A 21,625-nucleotide genomic window follows, 5' to 3' on the forward strand; every position below is an offset into this window, starting at 1 on the left:
ATCATAAAAAATCCAATTTGAATAGTTTATATTCAAACCTTAAATTTTAATTATTTTCACCAATTTTTATTGAAATTTATTCAATTAATTTATATTTGCATATACCTCCTGTTATAACAATTTGAATAAAACAATATAATCAAAATGTACTTCTTTCAATTTTATTTATAGAATCAAAAGGAAAGTTTTTGTCAACTGAATTAATTTTTAATTAGTTTTTAACACCTTACTTTCTTAATATCGTAATGTTATTTTTTTTAATAATTTATTTTGGAAGGCAAGTCCCTTTAGACTCTTTCCCATGATCCGTCCTTGATCACAATTTTTATATGTAAAATAAAAGTGAATACTTAAGAAATACAATAAAAAAGTTAGGCGTGAAAAAAATTGAAAAAATAAAAAATTAATTTAAAATTGTAGTATTTAGTTTGATTTAGATTTTTTTTTATTTAATTTGAATCAAATTTCATTATTAAATATATATATATATATTAAGTTTGGATCAAATTTAAGATTTCAATGTAAAAAATAAAAAAATGAATCAAATTAAATTATATATTTTTATTAATTTATATATATTTTTTAAATTTTTATAAAATAAAAATAATTATTTTAATATAAATCTATTTAAATATATTAAAATTTATATTAAAAATATAAAAAAATCAAAAAAATAAATCAAATCGAATTATATATTTTTATTAATTTATATATTTTAAATTTTTATAAAATAAAAATAATTATTTTATATATAAATCTATTTAAATATATTAAAAATATATAAAAACTTTAAATTTAAGTTTAAAATTCAATGAACTAAATTGAATTAGTAAAATTCGATTCGAAATCAGATTAATTCATATTCGAATTAGATTTTAAAAATTTATAATATTATATATTATTTAAAAAACTAAATTAAATTTAATCCAATATGTACGGGTATCACCTCTAAAAAAAATTATTATGGCAAAAAAAAAACCCAAGTTATTACCATATATAAAATCCTCCTTTTAGAAATTGAAGTGCACATTTGACCAAATTATTAGCTACTTTATTGGTTATCCTTTGAGAAGTTTACTAGCATAGAGTGAAAAACTTCAAGTAATTTCGACCAAAAAAAAATTTTTTTAAGTAATTCCTTAATTTGTCTCCTTTGAAGAATGTTGTGATGTGTTTCGTCTCCTTAGAATTTGTTCTTTTGTAATATTCCATGATGATAGAACTTGATACGAGAAAGTACTTATAAACTAAACTAAAGAGACTTGCATTCTAAGAAGTCTTTTTACAATATCATCTTGACATATTCAAAGATAATATTGCAAAAAAATCATATTTAAAAGAGAGTTAACACAATATAAGCATTTAAAAAAAAAAGACAAATTAAGAAACTACATGGAAATTAACACATGTTCCTGGAACCTTCAGCAATCAAATCCTACTTTATTTCCTGGACTTCAGAAGTTTACTAGGTATTGAGTAAAATTTTCCAATTAGCTTCTTTATCTCCCTTGAAAAATGCTTGTTTTGTGCTTAGTCTCTTAAAAAAAAAAACCTTTTGCAATATTCCAAGTTAATATATAGAATTTGATATCGGAAACTACTTCTAAACTATTTTATATACTTAATTAAAAGAAAAAAAAAGTACTTGGTGTGATTATATGAAAACTAAAAAATCAAAATTTTGTTATCGATTAATTATATATGGTCATCCAATTAGAAATTGGTGAAATTTAGGAGGAAAACCCCAACAAGTTTTAATTGTAGTTTATATTCTAAAATGCATAAGATAATTGAATCCAAAATATATTATCACTTTAAAAAAATATCTAGTAAATTTAAAAAATTTTAATATTTGAATTTTTTTTATAGTGTCATTTCTTTTATATAAAATAAAATAATCCCACTGGAGTTGATTGCGGATTGCTCGGAATGTAACTTAATGATTTAATTGATAGATTATATGCATTCACTTTGACAAAATGATAAAATCCAATCTTGGGGTATGATTGTATTGTTATAATCAAAATGATAATTAATTAGAAAATGATTGAGTCCATCTGTTAGCATCTACCAACTATGGTTGTCTTGAGAGGTCATTTGATCTGTTAGGCAATAGTTGTGGTAGTAAAAAGCTGAAATTGCTTTGTGTCCTGAAACTGAACTTCACTTATATCATCCAGACTAGTATAACTAACTGTTCCATCATCCTTCTGGGGGGTAAAAAATCCATACACTTGTACTTGATTTTTATTAAGGTGTTCTTATAATTTATTTTGCAGGCAATGCTCTGAATCCTATGAAGCATGGACACGGACATATTTACGACACGATACGAATATGACAACATCATGGCAATTTCTAAAAAATAAAAACAGGAGTACAGCAAGACACAATAATAAAAAAAATCTTTTTTATATTGTAATCATCAGTTAAGAATATATGGTAGATATTTGGCTGATTTTTAAAAAGTAATTACCTTTGTAAAGAAAAACTAATGTAAATATGGCAATAAAATAACATAGGATGTCGTTACCCGCAAGAAAATTGTCTTTTTCTTCTTCCTTCTTCCCTGCTGAATCTGGTCAAATTCAGTAGTATTCCAACATGTTCTGGTAAGTATGTTGGAAGCGTTAAAGTGTCGAACGCGAATACAACAGAAGTACGCAAGAAGTTCAAACGCAAGAGGTACAAAGTATTACCTTGTACATTTAGAAGTTTGAGTGCTTCCTTTGTTTCCTGTCAGTTTATTTTGTGCTCACTTGATCAAAGTGATAAATTTCGGTTTACAGGCATTCGGATAGGTTGCATGATTTGTGAGACAACATAACTTTCCAGCATTTAAAATATTTATGGTTACTTTTTGTTTCAAGTTTTGATACTCAATGACATTTTGGAACCCAGTTCTGTACTGAAACAGAATGTGAACATGGAAAATAAAGAAAAGAAAATGAAAATTACCAACAGAAAACAAAAGTTCTGATACAATGGGTAAATTTTAAGCTTGTAAGGGATGGTTTTCCTCCATAAGAGCATGATACATGCTAGAATTGTGATCCCAATGTAGCCAGTTGACAAATACTGATATCCCGAGTTCAGTTGTTTGAACATAGCAATAATTATGGGTTGCATAAAAAATTCAAGCTCCAAAAATTGCCTAAAATAAGCTGTGATGTTTTTTGCGTTCATTTTGAAGGAAGTATTATGCAGGGTTTGCATAATATATGAGACAGTTATCGGAGTAGCATACTGATTCAATTTAGACTCCTTTGGAAACAGGCCTTTTTCGCAAGCTCCTTTACATGAAATTGAGCTGAAATTCTGCAGAATAAATTGAGAATAGTTATTATAAGCTTCTGCAGAATAAATTGAGAATAGTTATTATAAGCTTCTGCAGAATAAATGGATGCTTGAGTTTGTGTTCTTTTATGTCAAGACAGGACATACCCCTGATTTGATGATTGAAATGAGCTCCTCAAACCAATACTCGAGCTTAGCAGCTAAAGCACTTTGTCGCCATCAACGTAGATGTTTCTTTATGCCGAGCCAGAATGCTTATAAAGATCTAAGAAGCATATCAAAACGTTTAGTCACTATTATAAATAGTTAAAACTTCATACATAAAGGCAAACAGTTTTCAAAGCAAGTATAAAAGAAAACCACATGAAGCTGTGTTGCTTTACATTGTTTATCATACAACCTCAGATTCTTCAAAAGCTCAATCCAGGCAAAGATTTTAACTTGTGGCTCCACCGAGCTGAAAGAAACAATCATCGGAAAAACAAAGGCTGCTGATCAATGTTTTATGCAAAGAATATGTTACGCATCAATATAAAGAATTGAGCTACAGTGGAATGAAACTTCCAAACATTATTGCACAACAGAATAATATTACAAAGAATTTTAACACTTACATATAGAATATCAATTTGGCTTTTACAGAAGGTCCCAGGTCAGCCAATTTTACCTGCTTGATAAAGTTCTTACCCTATCTCATCATTTATGCTTGCACCCCTGACACGGAGGAAAGATTTCTCTTGTAGGAAAGGAGCTGCTGCCCTAACAACTTCGAAACCACCAATGAATTGAAGTTATTTCGTCCTGTCAGACAAGTTCCACAACATCAGATTTTTGTTTTGAAGTATTTGGGATAAAAATGGTAGCACCAAAAAAGAGGAGAAAAAAAAAAAAAGAGAAAGGAATCCTAACAAGGTTGGAAGTTTCCATTATTCTAAGTATCATGATTTCTTATAATATATGGTTTCTGATCATAAACATGGAATCTATATACTCAAGAGTATGATACATGGATTATGGATGGTGGAACATGATTCAAGGATATTGCTGGTTCTGGAAGAGCACCTTATTCATATTAAAAGACACAAATAATGTACATCAAACATAAAGTACAAATGATTTTGCTTCGCTATAAAAGGAGAACGTTTTAAAATGATTTCAGAACCCTGGCAATAAGTAATAACTTACCACTTTCATAGGAAACAATGTTTCCCTTGGGAGAATTTTGGCGCCATTGACGCTGTCCTCACTCCTAAGTCTGGCAGTAAATCTTTAATATCTCATCATTTGTCAGAAATTGAGTTCTCAATGGAATTGAGGCAGAGACTTTGGTATTAACACATTCCGGCTGCCACATGGTCAAATTTGACAGCAGTGAAGGCAATGCATACTTCAGCTAAGTAAACAGCATTCATCTTTTTCAGGTCTTTCCATCTGCTTTTGCTAACCACTTTGTGTGCTCCTATGAAGGCACTACTCACTAGCCTCTGCAACTTCCAACTGACTGAAACCAAAATTAGATGTCAAATTAATCTTCACGCATATAAGAAGATAACAAACATTTAACAATTGAAACCATTCTTGAATGATTCTGGTAAAAAAAAAAAATCAGAAGTCAATGAAACAAAATGATTAATAGAAATAAACATTTAGCACATCGGTTCTGCTCTTGAACTTGTCCTATAGGAAATTTTTACAAGAAGAACGAAAGAAATATGTGTCATAGACTATAAAATAGAATTTTCTAAAATTTTATAACTTTTAATAAACAATCCAATGCCATAGTCACTCGGTCTTTTCTGTGACCAATCATAGGTAAGGCAGAAAGGAAGTACACATAAAGAACAGCCAAATACGTGAGATATCATGAATGATTCATAAACACAAGAAAAAAACATATAATATAGAAATCAGCTATATGACCTACTCATTCTGAAACTATTCTAAAATTTTCTTTTAAAATGGTAGCAAAACATTGAATCTTTGTATCAAACCTGGAGAGAACCATCCGCAAGTTCCAATAACTTCAAATTAAACCATTATACTCCATGATGGAAGAAGAAGCTCTTACTCATTTCTGCAAATACAGATTACAATACAATTTAAAGTTTTGTAGAAAAGAGATCCACTCCTTTCTAACAAAATGGGCTTCAAAACTACCTGTCCCCAATTTGATAAGCAGGATTCTATCAATGGTTAAACTTAAAGGTTAAAGTCCGAATTTGATCCCTCTACTATCTCAATCCTATTGATTTAGTCCAATTTTAATTTTAATGAATTTCTATTTTTATTAAACACAGATTTTTTTTATATATATATATTTTCCATTTCATTGTAAAACAAAAAGCTATGTGTATAAGGGATTGAACGAATGAACCTTTTATTATGGAATGAAAAAACAATAATCATGAAAATAAATCACTTCATCACTTGATTTAATAGTACGTTAATGTTCTTCACATAAGTAGAATATAATTGCAAAGTGACATGTTCCTTATTTCTTGGCGTTCCTTTCGTTAACACACTAGCATGAAGCTGCTTCAAACTTCAATGTAAGATATGTGGGCTATGTTAAGAAACAAGCATTAATTCCAATGTAAGGTATGTGGGCTATTTTGGGCCACTCTTGTCCTCCATCCCTCTTGCATCGTTCTTCTAGCAATGGACATCTAGAAATTTCGAGTTGCAAAAGTGAGTCAAGCATCTCCTTTTCTGGAAGGAATTTGAGCTTGGGGCAACTATGGATACCCAATGATTCAAGAGACTTGAGATTTTGAAAGCCCTTGGACGATGGAGTTTCAAGGTTTGGAAAATCTGTGATGGTGAAGGAGGTGAGAGTGCGGGGCAGAAGCATTTCCTCACATGGGAATGACACCATAACTAGAGAAGCACCGTTGATGGAGAAATGTTGAAGAGAAGTGAGTTTGTGCAAACCCCACTCGATCACCGACTTGCAAATATTGGGTTGCGAGATTGTAAGTGAAGTGAGATTGGTAGGGAACCCCTCTTCTGGGAAAGATATCACACTTGGACAATTAAATATCAACAATTCTCGCATAGAAACGATGTTGTGGATGCAGTTGCGTAAGGCCTGGAGTTTTTCACACCCAGAAAGGTGAAGCTTTCGGAGTTTGGTGGTTAATAATCCACTTCCTGGAAATGAAATCAAACTTGAACAACACTCAATAAAAATCTCCCCAAGATGGTTGAGCTTGTTCAATCCGTGAGGCAAAGATCTGAAATTTTCGCAAAAGCTGATACTTATCAATTCAAGGGAAGAGTTCTCTTGAATTTCCTGAGCAATGGACTCTAGTGCTCGGCAACTATTAATTCTGAGGTATTTAAGCCCCACAGGTAACTTGCCATTGGATGATAAGGATGTTAAGTTTTCACAACCACAGATTTCAACAAGTTGAAGCCTAATAGGTAACTCGCCCCTTGAGGATAAAGATATCAGAGACTTACAACCTCCAATCTGCAAGTGCTCTAGAAGAGACGTGCTGTTGATGTTGCTATTTTCTCCATCCAGAAAGAACTGCAAATTCTCACACCCCATAATGGCTATACGTTTTATATTTGGAGGCAAGTTTCCACTTGAAAACGAAATCAATCTTGGGCAGCCTCCAATTCGTAGCACTGTAAGGGATCTGTAGCTGTGTATGCTTTCTGATAGCCTTTCTAGCCTTTCACAATATTGTATGGTCAAATCTTCAATATGGCGAGGGATTCGTAATTGCATATGCTCTTCCTTTTCGTCCTCTGCCCCTAATGAAACAAGTCTTGAGCAATTGTGAATTTCCAAAAAGCTAATAGGCCTCAAATGTGTTGAGGGTCCTTCCTGGTTCTGCCATGAAGAAATTAGCTCCTCACATCCACGTATATAAAGACGTTCAGCTTTTATCAACCCTAACATCATCCCCTCCATTGGACAAGTGAATTTTGAAATGTTTGAAAGAGAGACTCTTTTCATGAATGAGCCAGAATTTGTACAATTTGTAGACACCACCTCTTGGCACCTATCAATTTTTAAGTCAGACAACTTCGGAATGCTTGAGAGTGAAACTACCAACTGCTCACATTCTTGAATCACAAGTTTCTCCAATGAAGGAAGACAACTTGGTAGATTTCTCAGTTGTTGACACCGAATAATCTCTAGCTTCTTCAATGAAGGAAGACGATTAGGTAAACTTCCTAACAACTTTGGGCAACCTGAAATGATGAGCTCATGGAGGTGTTGGAAAGTCACATTTTCATCAACTTCACAGGGATCCCATTCCTCCCATTCTGGCATGTTCAGAAAGCATAATTTCTCTAGTGATGAAAACAAATTAATCGACAGATTTTCTCCAAAAAAATTAACACCCACATTTTTTAACTTACTCATCCGCCTCATAGAAAGCGATTTTAGCGAGGGTAATCTTCCAACAGCTGGTAATAATGTGCAATTTGGACAGTAATACAGATTCAGAATCGATAGCTTTTCAAATGAAGGATCTCCAATCCAATTTGGGAATGTTTCACCTCCATAACATTCGATGGTGGCCTTTCAATCATTTTAGGAGGTTGGAGTGAATCCAATACGATCTTGTGATTTTCTTCTCCTGCAAAATTATAACTCCACTTTAAAGCTAAATCCCGAAGGTTCGACTTATAACATAACCCAGCCACCCATGCATCTTGAGCTTTGACAACATTCTGCAATTCTGAAATAACAAGTCCACCCTTAAGATTAGACAAATTCTCCATCTCCCTTATCTAACGGCCATTGTCTTGACTCACAACAAAATTTGTCAATGTTTGGAGATTGGTTAGTTCACCGATTCCCATTGGCATCTTTTTTATTGAACGTGCACCTGTAATGTCAAGATGCCTCAGGTTGATTAAAAATCTCATTTCAGAAGGAAACTCTTTGAGACGAGAACAGCCCCGCAACAGCAAGGTCTCTAAATTGTAAAGCTTGCAAACTGAATCGGGCAGAGTTTTGATTTGAGTGTAAGAAAAATTTAGATAACGCAGATGCACCAAATCTCCAATAATATTGGGAAACTCCGGCAGGTGGCACCCTTGTAAAGAAAACACCCTCAAGTATTTAAATTCTGGCAACAACTCACTGAGAACTTGATTAGAGATATACCTCCACCCTTCAGGTATCTTCAATGGTAGGAAGGTTCTTAAACCCTTCTTTCCGTAAAAGACTTGGAATTTTTTAATTCTGTCTTTCCTACCACCAATGTAAGACGAATGGCGAGCATGACTGGAAACGTTCAATGCCTTGTCACCCTCCACTCTGAAGCATATATCTTTGGCAACTGATTGAGCCAAATCATTAATCAGATCGTGCATTATATATCGAGACTCATCCTTGTTGGATATTTCAAAAAATGACCTCCGTACAAGTTCTTGAAAGTACTCATGACCCAGATCTTCATTTTGCTTTGTAGCTGCCACTCGCAGAAAGCCTTCTGCCATCCATAATAAGACTATTTCTTCCTCAAAAAATTCGTAGTCTTTGGGAAGTATGGCACAGTAAGCAAAACATCGCTTTAGATCTGCAGGAAGATGATGATAGCTTAATCGTAAAGCTGGAATTATGTTACTCCTCTCTTCTGGTAAATTCCAAATCTCACTTTTTAGTATCTCTTCCCACTTACGAATGTCCACCTTATTGCGCAAAAGGCCTCCAATGGTCTTAGCTGCCAAGGGCAAACCCTTGCACCTTTTCGCAATCTGTACACCAAATTCTTCCAAGTTCGGATGCCCACTAAAATCTTTTGCTCCTAATGCATGTTGAGTTAATATAGAAATGCAATCTTCATCTGACAACTTTGGCAGCTTGTAATTTGGGATAGTACCCACCATTGATGAAACACTTTGATCACGTGTTGTCACAACAATCGTAGCTCCTATTCCAAAAGGGGATATTAGACGAGTCCAATCTTCATATTTTTGTTGCCAAAGATCATCCAAAATCAGAAGTAGTTCTTTTCCAACCAGCTTGTTCTTCAATTCTATGTGACGCTTATTCAAATCATCTCCAGCATTATAAGATTCAGAACTAACTGATTGCAAAATTGATTTTGTTATCTCCAGGATACTAAAGTCTTCAGAAACACATACCCATCCTTTAAGATCAAAATGATTATCTACACGACTGTCATTGTAGACAAGCTGAGCAAGCGTTGTTTTGCCAATCCCTCCCATACCAATGATGGGAATCACAGAAGCTCCAAAAGGATTGCTATCATCACTCCCAAAAATCAATTCAAGGATTGCTTCCTTGTCTTTTTCCCGACCGCAGACTTGAGTTTCATTCACCAAGCAAGTTGTTGATCGCCATTCCAATGCTCTTTTAGGCCTCCCCACCACCACTTTTAGTCAAAGCCAAGACACTTTTTTGTGCTTCTAAATATTGAAATCTAGCAGTGATCTCTTTTATCTTGGACATCATTTCCTTATTAAATGATAAATTATGACTGCTGAACCCGGTGAAGCATGTATGAACGAGCTTTTGTAACTTAGTTGCGCTGTGATCTTGATATTCCCTCGTTAACTTGAGTCTCAAAGCTTCAGTAGCAAACTCATCCAATATGTCATCCGCATCGTATGCCAAGTCTTGGAGCTCGACCAACCAACTTTTCTCATGCCGGTCCTCCTCTGCATCATCAAGCACTGCATGAATATTGCGCATTGTCTTTTCCCACTTCTCGAGTTCCTCGCAAACTTCCTTCTCAGTTACAAAGTTGATAAACTCAGAAGAGGCCAACTTACTAAACAACCCTTCAAAGAACACGGATAAAGCAGCTTCAACGACGGACATGGCTTTTGACCTGCAAAAACAGAGAGATAATGTGTAAAACTGATATAGGGATAAACTCAGAAAGACTTAAAATAGAAGTAGAACACAACCAACAACCCCAGTAGTACTGAATCTGATCTTGGTATATTTCTCTGTGGCTTATATCCCCCGGTAATTTTTTCTAATACCCCTATTAGCAAGAGTATATTTGGATGGGCAATAAAATTAGATATGATAAGATTAAAAATAGTGATTAAAATGTGATTGATTATTATAATGATAAAATTAAATTGTATAGTTATAAAATTAAAATTAAAATGTGTGAATATAAATGCAACAGTGACGATAAGATTAAATATAATAAAATTATAAATGAACATTAAAGATAGATTAAAATTTATATGTAATAAAAATTTTAAATTATTTAAAATTTATAAAATTAAAAAATAATTAAAAAATTAAATTATTATTATATAAAAATAAATAATGAGAAAGTTAATAAGAATAAAATTATAAATGAACATTAAAGATAGATTAAAATTTATATGTAATAAAAATTTTAAATTATTTAATATTTATAAAATTAAAAAATAATTAAAAAATTAAATTATTATTATATAAAAATAAATAATGAGAAAGTTAATAAGAATAAATAATTTGAAAATATTCAAATAAAAATAAAATAAATTAACAAAAAAAAGTCAACAATATAAATTTATTTATCCCTTAAATAATTAAAAAATAATAGCATAGAAAACAGAGAAAAACATTAGGAGAAAAAGGGGCAAATATGAAACAAAGTAACGGTGAAAAAAAAAAAAAAAACAAAAGTTCCACTGGACCCTTACCCATAAGGGTCCAGTTGAAATTTTAGCTTCAGTGGGGTTTAGAAGTTATCAATTGTCACGAGGGATGATATCCAAACGAAGGCTCAGTGAAGTTTTTAGTGTTGTTTGCACCTCACCACCGCTCTGGTAGAGTCCAAATGGAGCCTAATTAAGAAAGTTAAGGGATTCCTTAAAGTTCACATGGTTTTATGAGAAAAAATCAACAAAGGTGGGCAAATTTAAGACAAAAGTTTTTTTAGGTAAAATTCGTAATTCTAATACTCAATAAAAATTTAATAAAAATTTAAATTCATAAATTAATAAAATTTAATGAAAACATCAATAATACAAAAAAATATATTTAAAACGCGTTTTTATAATTTAAATGGGATTAATACATATTCAAATGTAAAAATTATGTCAAAATTTTTAACAAAAATTTTTATTTAAAAAAATATCAAAATTCATTAATTTTTTTTTTAAACCTTTGCACACTCTATGTAATAAAATTTTTTAATTTATCAATTAAAGAGATTGAGAGTGTTTAGGAACTTAGGAGAAAGGCGAGGATGGTAAGAAGAGCATACTAAAATGTGGGAGAGTTTGGAGCAATAAAGAATGATTTTTGGGGGGAAGAAGCCATCAACTTCCAACCTAGATTTAGGGCTTTAAAGATCAAGTTTGAGAAAACTAGGGACAAAACGAATTTTAGGAGATTAAGATGTGCCTAAGTTGAAATTTTGGGCTTGGACAGTGATCGGTCGATGGTGGTTGATAAAGGTTGCAAGCCGATTTTTGGGTTTTGTTTATAGTCAATTGAATTTTTTTGAGCGAGTGAAGATAGTTAGAGAAAGAGGGAATGTAGAAAGAGAAAAAGAATGCAAAATGAAGAAAAAATAAACTTGGGATTTTATTGTAATACCCCAGCCCAAATAATAATTGGGTTAGACTAATATTAAAGCCCATCAGTTTATTAAGACATTATTTAGTAAAAGAAAAATGACTGAAGCATTAGATGAAAGGAAATCTAACTATCGTGAAACAGAAAGGAAATAGAGTTCTTCTTCCTCATCTTTCTTAGGGTTAGAGAATATGAAAAATCAAGTTGGAGATTCACAATCAGAGGCTACAATCAAGTTAATCCCTTAAAGGTGAGTACATGCCCTCTTTTTATTTAAAAGGAAATATCAAGTTGATTGCTATTATTTGGAGTTAAAGTTTTGAGAGAAAAATCAAGAAAAATCATGAAATCCTTCATTAATCTTGATGATCTATTTGGGTAAATTACTGGGCTTTATTTATTTCATGTTTTTAATATTTATTGATGATTATTGAATGGAGTTTGAAGGCTGAAAGTAAGGATTTGAGTTTTTAAAGATTGAAGGAAAAATTTTATTTTTGGATGAAATGTTGTGATCTGTAATAATGAATTAAAATAGAATTTTGCATTAATGGATAGATTATTGCTATGATTATTATATATCATTGGAAAGCATGTTGAATCTAGTTTCTAATGAAATAAACGAAAGTCAAATCTGAGTTTTCTATAAAGAGTTGTCTAATTTTAACTTAAAGATATACAGGCTGTAAGATAACAGTATCAGGGTTGAATTACGAAATTCTTCTTAATTTGTATACAAGGATTTACAGGTTAAGCCATAAATGTTTGGAAAGCTTATTGAGTCTACTTTTCAATGAAATAAGCAGAATTGAATTTGGAGTTTCCTGTTAATAAATATATAGTTTTTATTAAAAGGTATACAGGTTGTTTGGCAGTAGTATATGACGTAGATTTCAAAAATTATTATAATTAATCTACAAGGAATTACGAGGTGTGCCAAGTCTACTTTCTAACGCATTAAAGAGATCATAATTCTGATTTGGATATATTGAGATATGACTGTTTTAATGAAAAGAGGTCAGGCTATCAATATTAATTAGTTAAGTTAACCCTTTGTGTAATTTAGTTGATTTTTGTATAAATGGTCTCAAAAAGGGTTGATTAAATTCTGATCTGTTGAAATGATCTTGGATAGGCCATTAATTATTTTGGGGGAAAAACTAAATGGTGGAATCGAATGGAGGTAAGTAGAATCTCACACACTTTGCTTGTTTTCGAATCTATGAATATATATATATGTGTTTCTAAATGAAAAAATGTTTTATTTCTTTATTTTCGATGTATGAAAATAGGATCAAGCATATGATTATTTTGTGTTTCTCTATATAAATGATGGATCACGCTTATGAATGAAATGAAAAAATGATTTATGATTAAAGAATGATTTTGTGATGGCTACGTTTTTTTTACATCCTTGGAAAGTGGGATCATCGACACCAGAACTAGTTCTACGACCCTGGCTAATGGGTAATAGTAGTTAGCAAAGACATGATCATACGACCCTAGCTAACGGGTAATAATAGTTAGCATAAGCCCTGGCTAACGGGTTATAATAGTTAGCAATGATCATGAGAATGAAATGTCGATACGACCAATGTCACGGGTTATAGCAATGACCGTAGCTAACGATAAATGAATGATAATGATGATTTATGATGATTTTAACGATTGATCCATGATTTGGTTTGATTATGATATTTGAATGATAGCGTATTTTACAACGATTTATGAAGTGACATATTTTGACATTGATTTATGAATTTATGAAATATTTTGATATTTTGATTTGATCAATATTTTGAATGATCTATATGATGTGTAAGAAAACGATGCTTGATCTGATAAGGTGTATGAGTCTATACTTACTGAGCTGTGGTTTGCTCATTCCCTTTTTACTTTTTCTTTACAGATGACTAAGTGATAAGTTTGGTTAGTCTTGTGTGAAGCTAGAAAATGAAATGAGAAAGATTACTTAGTCGTCGGAGAATATGTTGACCAATAAGATCTTAAGAGATAGTTTTGTATTTTATACGGTTTGTATTTGCACGTATAAATATGTATCATCAGTTGGATTAAAGATATGAATTTTACTTGGTAGATTATTTTATTGAAGAATTTTAGAATGTTTAAGAAAGAAGGCTTCGTATTACTTTGAGATTTTTTTCAAGGTAATATGACCGTATTACATCTTGATCTCGGGGCGTGACATTTATAGTGTTGCACAGAAAAAAGTTTAGAATCTGCACATGAACTCGGATTCGACCCTAGATCTACATGACTGGACCAGGGCCAATAACCTACCTGAGTTGAGCCTAGTCATTTGAGCCGTCCATTCAAGCTGTCGGTCGAGCCGAGCCACTGTTAATTAGGGGTATTTTCTATATTTCTTCCTTTTTTTTATTTTTGTTCACTTTTACATTTTTGTGTATTTTTTTATTTTTTATTGTTTATTGTATTTTTGGTTGAATTTTGATATAGTTTTAGAAATTTTTTTAAAATTTGTATTGAAAGTAAAATGTTATATTTTAAAATTTATTTAAAATAAATGTGAAAAAATATTTAGAAAAAAATTTAAATATCAATTTTTTCTAAAATCTTTGAAAATAAAAAAAAAATAAGAATTAAAAATAATTTTCTAAAAAAAATTGAAATATCAATTTTTTCTTACAATAAAATTTAAAAAAATGTTTAGGAAAAATAGCTACTTGAGTTGTCCATTTGTGCCATCGATTGAGCCGAGCCGTTGTTAATCATGGGCATTTTTTATATTTTCTTTATTTTTTTTATTTTTGTTCACTTTTACTTTTTTATGTGTAATTTATTTTTTTTCTATTTTTTGATTGTTTATTGTATTTTTGGGTGAATTTTGATGTGGTTTTAAAAATATTTTTAAAATTTGTATGGAAAGTAAAATGTTTTAATTTAAAATTTCTTTAAAATAAATGTGAAAAAATATTTAGAAAAAAAATTGAAATATCAGTTTTTCCAAAAATCTTTGAAAATAAAAAAATAAATAAAAAATAATTTCTTTAAAAAAAGAAAAAAATTGAAATATCAATTTTTCCCTACAATAAATTTTTAAAAAATGTTTAAGTAAAAGTTAAAATATCAATTTTTTTAAATTTTTAAAAATAAAAATTAAATAGAATAAACAAAATAAATTTAAGAAAAGGTTAAAATATTAACTTTTTTTTAAACTTAAAAAAAATTATTTTGAATCTTTAAGTGATGGAATTATTATAGAGTTGCAATGGCAATTTCTACATAAAATTCGAGATGAGGTATTATTTTTTAAATGCTGCTAAATGTTAAATCATTTAGAAAATTTTTAATATCAAAGATTTTAATGAAAAATATTTTTGAATAGATGATGAAGTCTCTTCAAGAATGACAATAAGCATATTAATTCTCTTAATGTAAGGAAATATTTTTAAATTTTTTTTAAAATATTAAGATAATTTAAAGATAATTTCTAATATTAAATTGTTTTGAAAATATTTTAAAGAAATTTTATTAGACTTAATGGATAATATATAATCAATTGATACCTTCTTCGCATTATGAAGGTGTTATAACCTTCTTAATATATAACCATACTTTCAAACCCAACTTTAATTTGTAAACCAAAAATTTTTAATAAATCTTACTTAATTTTAAAGTTCATTAAAATATAAATTTTTAGATTTTCAATCACATCTAAACAAAAAAAAAAAAATAGTGACAACTTTTATTTTGTATTTAAAGATAGAAAAATCATTATGACACCTGATGATTACTTTATTGATATTTAGTGGTCAAATTCATAGATTTTCACGTTATAACAAATATAATCATCATTGGTTTGATAATGATAGTATTGCTTACTAATAGAAAAGAGAATTCTCAATACAAGATATGAGAAAAGTGATTATTTTGATCTTTAATGATTTTGAAATAAGAAGATTTGGATGTCATGAATCATATTGGGTCAATAGTTATTAACTTTCATTTCACGGATAAAGATTCTATCTCGTAAGTCTTATTTCTTCAAAATAACTGTGTTTGATATGATCATCATGTTGATTTTTCAGTCTCAAAATTAACTTATCCGGAGTGAAGAAATTTGGAAGGTTAGCATCAATTTTTACAACAAGCTCATAACTATTCCTTTACGTAAAAGTCACTAATGATTTTAAAATTTTTTTTGTCTCATGAATCCTTCCATTTGTGTCATTGACTCATTGTGAATTCTAAATCAAAACGTATAGCAAACTAAAAAACCAAAATAAAATTATTCAATTCAAATCGAGAAGAACAAAAAAGAGAGAGAAAAGCAAGAACCTGATGAAGAGGAAAAACTTCTCACACAAAAAAAAATTCTGTTGTTAACTCCTAGATTTCCTGCTACAATGGACCTTAAAACTCTTTCGAGTTAAGTCCTAAAACTCAGAAGATCGTATTGCCAAAAGCTCTTCTTCTGGTTGTTGTAATACCTGATGTAAACTAGAAATTTAAATGTAATAGTCAGAGATAGGTATCCAAAGCATGAAGTAAAATATATGTTCAGCAAACATTACAAACTAACGCAGTATAAGAACCTGATTAAGAGGAAAAACAGCTTCTCACACAAAAAAATTTTGCATTTAACTCCTAAATCTCCTGTTACAATGGACCCTAAAACTCTTTCGAATTAAGTTCTAATACTCAACAGATCGTATTGCCAACAACTCTTGTTCTAGTTGCAATAGTATCTGGTGTAAACCAGAAATTCAAATGTAATATTTAGAGATAGGTATTCAAAGCAAGCAAAACATATGTTCAACAAGCATTACAAAATAAAGCAGCAACTAGACCTACTTCGTTAACAATATGGAAGTACCATGCAAATGGATAGCATAGCCATATATGGATGAAATATATATTCGAAAATAAATTATAAATATTAAAAACAAACAAATTTTACTTTTATAAGGAAGCCAGGTTTTATTATTACTAATTCATTTGCTCTCGTGCTTTATTGTGAGATTTATTGATTACAAAATTTTTATAAGTAAATAGGTATAAGGTTTAATATACCAAAATAAAGTATAATTGATTTTTTTTTTTTTTTTTTTTGCATATTGTCTTTTGTTTAGTTTTTTATTTTCTTATAATGGGCAACAACTTTAATATTATGATATATTATATACTTTAAAACAGGAACATGAACATACAATAAGAATGCAACACTATATAGATACGAATAAGATGATACAATAATTTTTTTAAAAAAAATAAAGCTATGAATACGATAAGACATGATAATAAAAATATTTTTATATATTTTTTTGTTAAAATACTTAATCTATATGTAAATATTAATTTTTTAATGTTTCATTTTTTTCAATTTAAAATGATATTTTATAATGTATAAAATATATTTAATTATACGATAAAAATTCATTTTTAAATACATATAAGATATAAAATTATTTCAAAATGATGAATTAACAACATAGCTCAAACAACGAAACAATGTATTTAACCTTTTAGGAAGAAGTTCAAGTTATATTATTTTCTCAATTCTTTTATTTTTCTTTATTTTCACAATCCCTTGTCTTTCATTTTTTTCCCCTTTTTTTTTCTTGCTTTTTTTTTTTTTTTAATTTTCCTGTTTTCTTTCTCTAGCTCCTATCGATTTTCGACGACTGCCTATGTCATCGTCATCCCAGATGCTGGTATTCTTTTAGCTCGAAAGTCACTTCTAATGGGTTAGAGTCACCTAATTGATGATCAGTTTAAAAATTTTTTTTTCAAACAAATGATTTCCATTTTAACATTTTATTCATTTCAACAAAAGCCGAACACCTCTTTAAAATATTTTTAGAAAATTTTGCAACATTTAAAACTTTAAAGAAATGAAATTTCTTTTTGAAGAACTTTCAACTATGATATGACATCCAGTTTCTACTAAGTTGATAAAGAAAAAACGTAAATAGGAGAAGTTGCTAGCTAGAACCCATAGAAAGGTTTCAATTAAATAACAAAAAAAAAAAATTTAATAACTATGCAATTACCATGTAAATGGAAAATATCACATGCATTCAAACAAGTTCTACCAAGAAAAATATATGTTTTAAAATAAATTGTATAACAAAAAGAAAAAGCATACATGAAGCCAGAAAAAGAGAGAAGGAATTACAGTTTCAAGAGCCTTAAGAGAAAATTTTTCTCACGATCGCCAATGAGTGTAGTTCAGACGAAGAGAAAATTGTGAAATACAGAATAAGTAAAGTCTCTGGCTTATAGAAGATTTGGATGGAGAAGGAAAGGAAGGAGGAGTTTTGGTGTTTGAAGACTTGGTTTGCGGTCTTTGCAAGTTAGTAAAAAGTTATAACAAAGTTTCAACAAATCAATAGGAAAGTATTATGGTAAAAATTAATAAAATTGAAATACAGTGGAAAAATTTAGTATTTAGTTTTTCTAGATTAATTAATTGATTAATTTTTTAATTACGCATATTTGATTTATATGATAAAATTTTTTAATCTATTGATTTGAATTTTTATTTAATTATTTTTAATAAAATTTTTCATAAATTATATTTAAATAATTTTATCTAAAATTTTTCAAGGAATCGAATTCTTTAACCACAATTAAGCATAATTCTAGAGAAAATATTTAGATAACATTTTTTAAGTAAAATTCGTAAAAATTTTTATTCAAAACGATTAAATAAAAATGAAAATCAAATTAAAGTTGATAAATTAAAAAGTTTCATTATATAATGATTTTATTACAGTTTATAAACATGACATATTAGTATTGTCAGATAATGAAGAATAACATTTAGAACGTCAAGAAATATTTTGCAAAATTATAGAAAATAGTGGAATTATAATAATTGAAAGGAAAATAGAATTAAAGAAAAAATTATGTTGAGTTTTAGTTTCTCCGATAAAATTATATATTTAATGATTCTTCTATATGCATTTTAAATTCTTTAATTATCTTTAGAGTATTTTTCATAAGTTTAATTAGAAGTGATTAAAAATTGATTCGACTTAAAAAAATTTATTCTATTAGCTCGAATTCAAATTCGCTTAATTTGATTTGATTTTAAAAAAAAAATCAACAATTTAAATTTAAATTGATTCGAATCCAAATTAAATCGAACTCAGCTTGATTTAAATCTGAATTAATTTGAACCATAATTGATCTAAATTCAAATTAATCCAAAAAAAAATTAACTTAAACTTGAAATGAATAATCTTAAATTTAAGGTTGAAACTAATTAAAATTGAAGGGCTTTTTATTTTCATCAAGAAATATTGAGGAGGTATGTTAAAATATATTGAAGAATTGATAACAAAGATCAATTGCCAGATGCACTAGTGGAACAATTTACTCTAATAGAAGAGAATTACCAATTAATGAGAAGGAATTATTAGCAAAAAAAAAAAAATCAATTGAAGCTTTTGAATTATATATTGTGCAGACAAAATATATTTATTATTAAAACTGATAATACTCAAGCTCAAAGTATTGGTTAGCTTCCCATATTGATCCAAGCAGATAGGTATTACTTCCTTAGTAATGATTTTTAAGTTATATCAATCAAAGGTTCACCTAATATTCATGCATATTACAAAGAGTAATGCTGTAAATAAGTAAAATTATTCATAAATTATTTGAATTTAATTTGATTTATTTATCGAGTTGAATTTAAATTTAAACTATTTAAAAAGTCATATCAAATTTAAATAATTTAATACTCGATTTGATAGATTAGAAAGGTTAATCAAATTTTTATATATATTTTAAAAATATATAAATAAACAATAAAATTTAATGTTTAATATTAATATATATGATTTTATTGATATTAATCAATTGAATTATGAATCCAACTCAAAAATAAAAAATAAAATTTGATCAAACTTCAAACAAATTTCGAAACTCAATTTTTAAAATCAAATCAAATTCGAGTTTATTAATATTTCAACTCAATTAAATTACATCATTAATCAAAGCAGCCAAATATTTGAAGTAATAATGGCAAACCTAGTATTAAAGAATACAATGGAAGAATCATGGCAAATTTAGCAACTCAGGTTGCAAAACTTATTGAGAAATTAAAATTCTGTCAAGGAAGAATTGCCCAATGAATTTAACAATTCCATGGGACTTCTATAATAGATCTAACATTTACAGCAAATGATATTTCAACAATATATGTTGAAAAAAAATTGTTGAAATTAAAGAATCTATTTAAATCTATGCAAAGGGCAGTGCAAACTGATGAGTCACCAAAAATAGGAGGCACCAAATGTCAAACTTTTGAAACAGAAAAGAGAACAGGCATCCCAGCATGTCATCAACAGCAAGGGCGAAACAACCACAGGTGCTTTGATTTATAAGGCAATATTTAATTATTTATGAGAATAGAAAGGGGGAGGTTGGGTAAAAGCTATTTGGAGAACCATTTATAATGACATCCAGGTGTGAAGATAAGAAAGAATCAATTATTTAAATATATGATGTAAGCAATGATGTAAAAAAATTCTCCTTTTAAAAAAATAAACTTAAATTTTAATTTAATTATTTTTAAAATTATTTTTTAAAAATAATATTTAATGAATTTAAAGTTTAAATTTTGTAATTTTTTTTTTTATTGTTTGTAACATTTAAGATCACTACATACTAATGATGCTCTTCACAAAGATGATGAGAATTGCTTAGGCTGTGTTTTGTAGAAAAATGGAAGAACGTTTGTTGCCATACAATTGCTATGAATTGACTTTGGTTTCATTGTCAAGGCTAGAGTAACGAGTGAAAATTTCCAAGTAGCTTCCTCGTCTCTTCCTGGCGATGTCCTTGGCCATTGGCACACCAAGAATACCGATATTCCCCACTTTTTACGCTACTTGGGCTGCATTCGAAATTAACTGTAGCTCCGTTTATTATAAAAATCAAACTTAAAATTGGATTTTATCGTATTTTTATTTGATACAATTAAATTTAAATATTTATTTTAATTAAATTTATTTAACATAAAATTTTATAAAAATTATTTTAATTATAATATTTATTATTATTTTTAATTTTATTAAAATCAATCACATTATAATTTAAAATCAACTGACTTTGATAATAAAAAATTATGCATTTGAGTTACGTGAATGACACGACACAAATTTATCCTCACCGAGCTGAACTTTTAAAGTTTGACTGCTGACTTATGTTGTTTTAGCCGGTCTTTTCAAATGTCTTTATTTTATTTTTGTTTTTCATTTGCTCTTGGGATTTTAATGGTACGGCATAACTTATTTAGCCTATTCTTGTCCATTTTTTTATTTTTTGTTTTGATTTTTATTTAAATTTTCTTTTACATTTCTTGCTGAGTTCTATTTTATCATTTTTTATTTTTTATTAACTAAAAATAAGTATTATCTTCTAAACCATTATCAATTTATGTAAAAATATTATTATCAATTTTTAAAAAATCATTTTAAATTATTATCAATTTTATTAATTTTAATATTTATTAACAAATTATTATTTGAAACAAAAATATTTTTAATAATTTATTAATTTTATAAATATTAAATAATTTTAAGATTGTAATATCTTATCTCACCATTACAATAATTAATTATGATATTTAATCTCATAACTAATCTCACCATCATTAATATTTAATAATTTCACGTCTACCTAAATAATCTTCATTAAAAAAAACTTTAAACTTTAACCTAAAACATAATGATAGTAAAACTTGTTTAATGGCGTATAAATTATATTAATTCCAGAGCGAAGAGGCCCACGGGTTTTTAATGTAATTTTGTA

General features: G+C 28.8%; 1 pseudogene across 1 annotated transcript; it reads right to left on the reverse strand.

The window, feature by feature from the left end:
• Positions 1–5,636: 5,636 nt before the first annotated feature.
• LOC111309428 (putative disease resistance RPP13-like protein 1) lies at positions 5,637–18,140 on the reverse strand (annotated as a pseudogene). Its single transcript, XR_016330474.1, has 3 exons — positions 17,979–18,140; positions 16,139–16,300; positions 5,637–10,121 (listed from the first exon to the last, which is right to left on the reverse strand). The product of XR_016330474.1 is annotated as a putative disease resistance RPP13-like protein 1 (transcript).
• Between the last annotated feature and the right edge of the window lie 3,485 nt (positions 18,141–21,625).

The sequence above is a fragment of the Durio zibethinus genome, chromosome 19, assembly GCF_047325235.1.
Source record: "Durio zibethinus cultivar Kanyao isolate XHJ-2024 chromosome 19, ASM4732523v1, whole genome shotgun sequence".
In the NCBI taxonomy this organism is placed as follows: domain Eukaryota; kingdom Viridiplantae; phylum Streptophyta; class Magnoliopsida; order Malvales; family Malvaceae; genus Durio; species Durio zibethinus.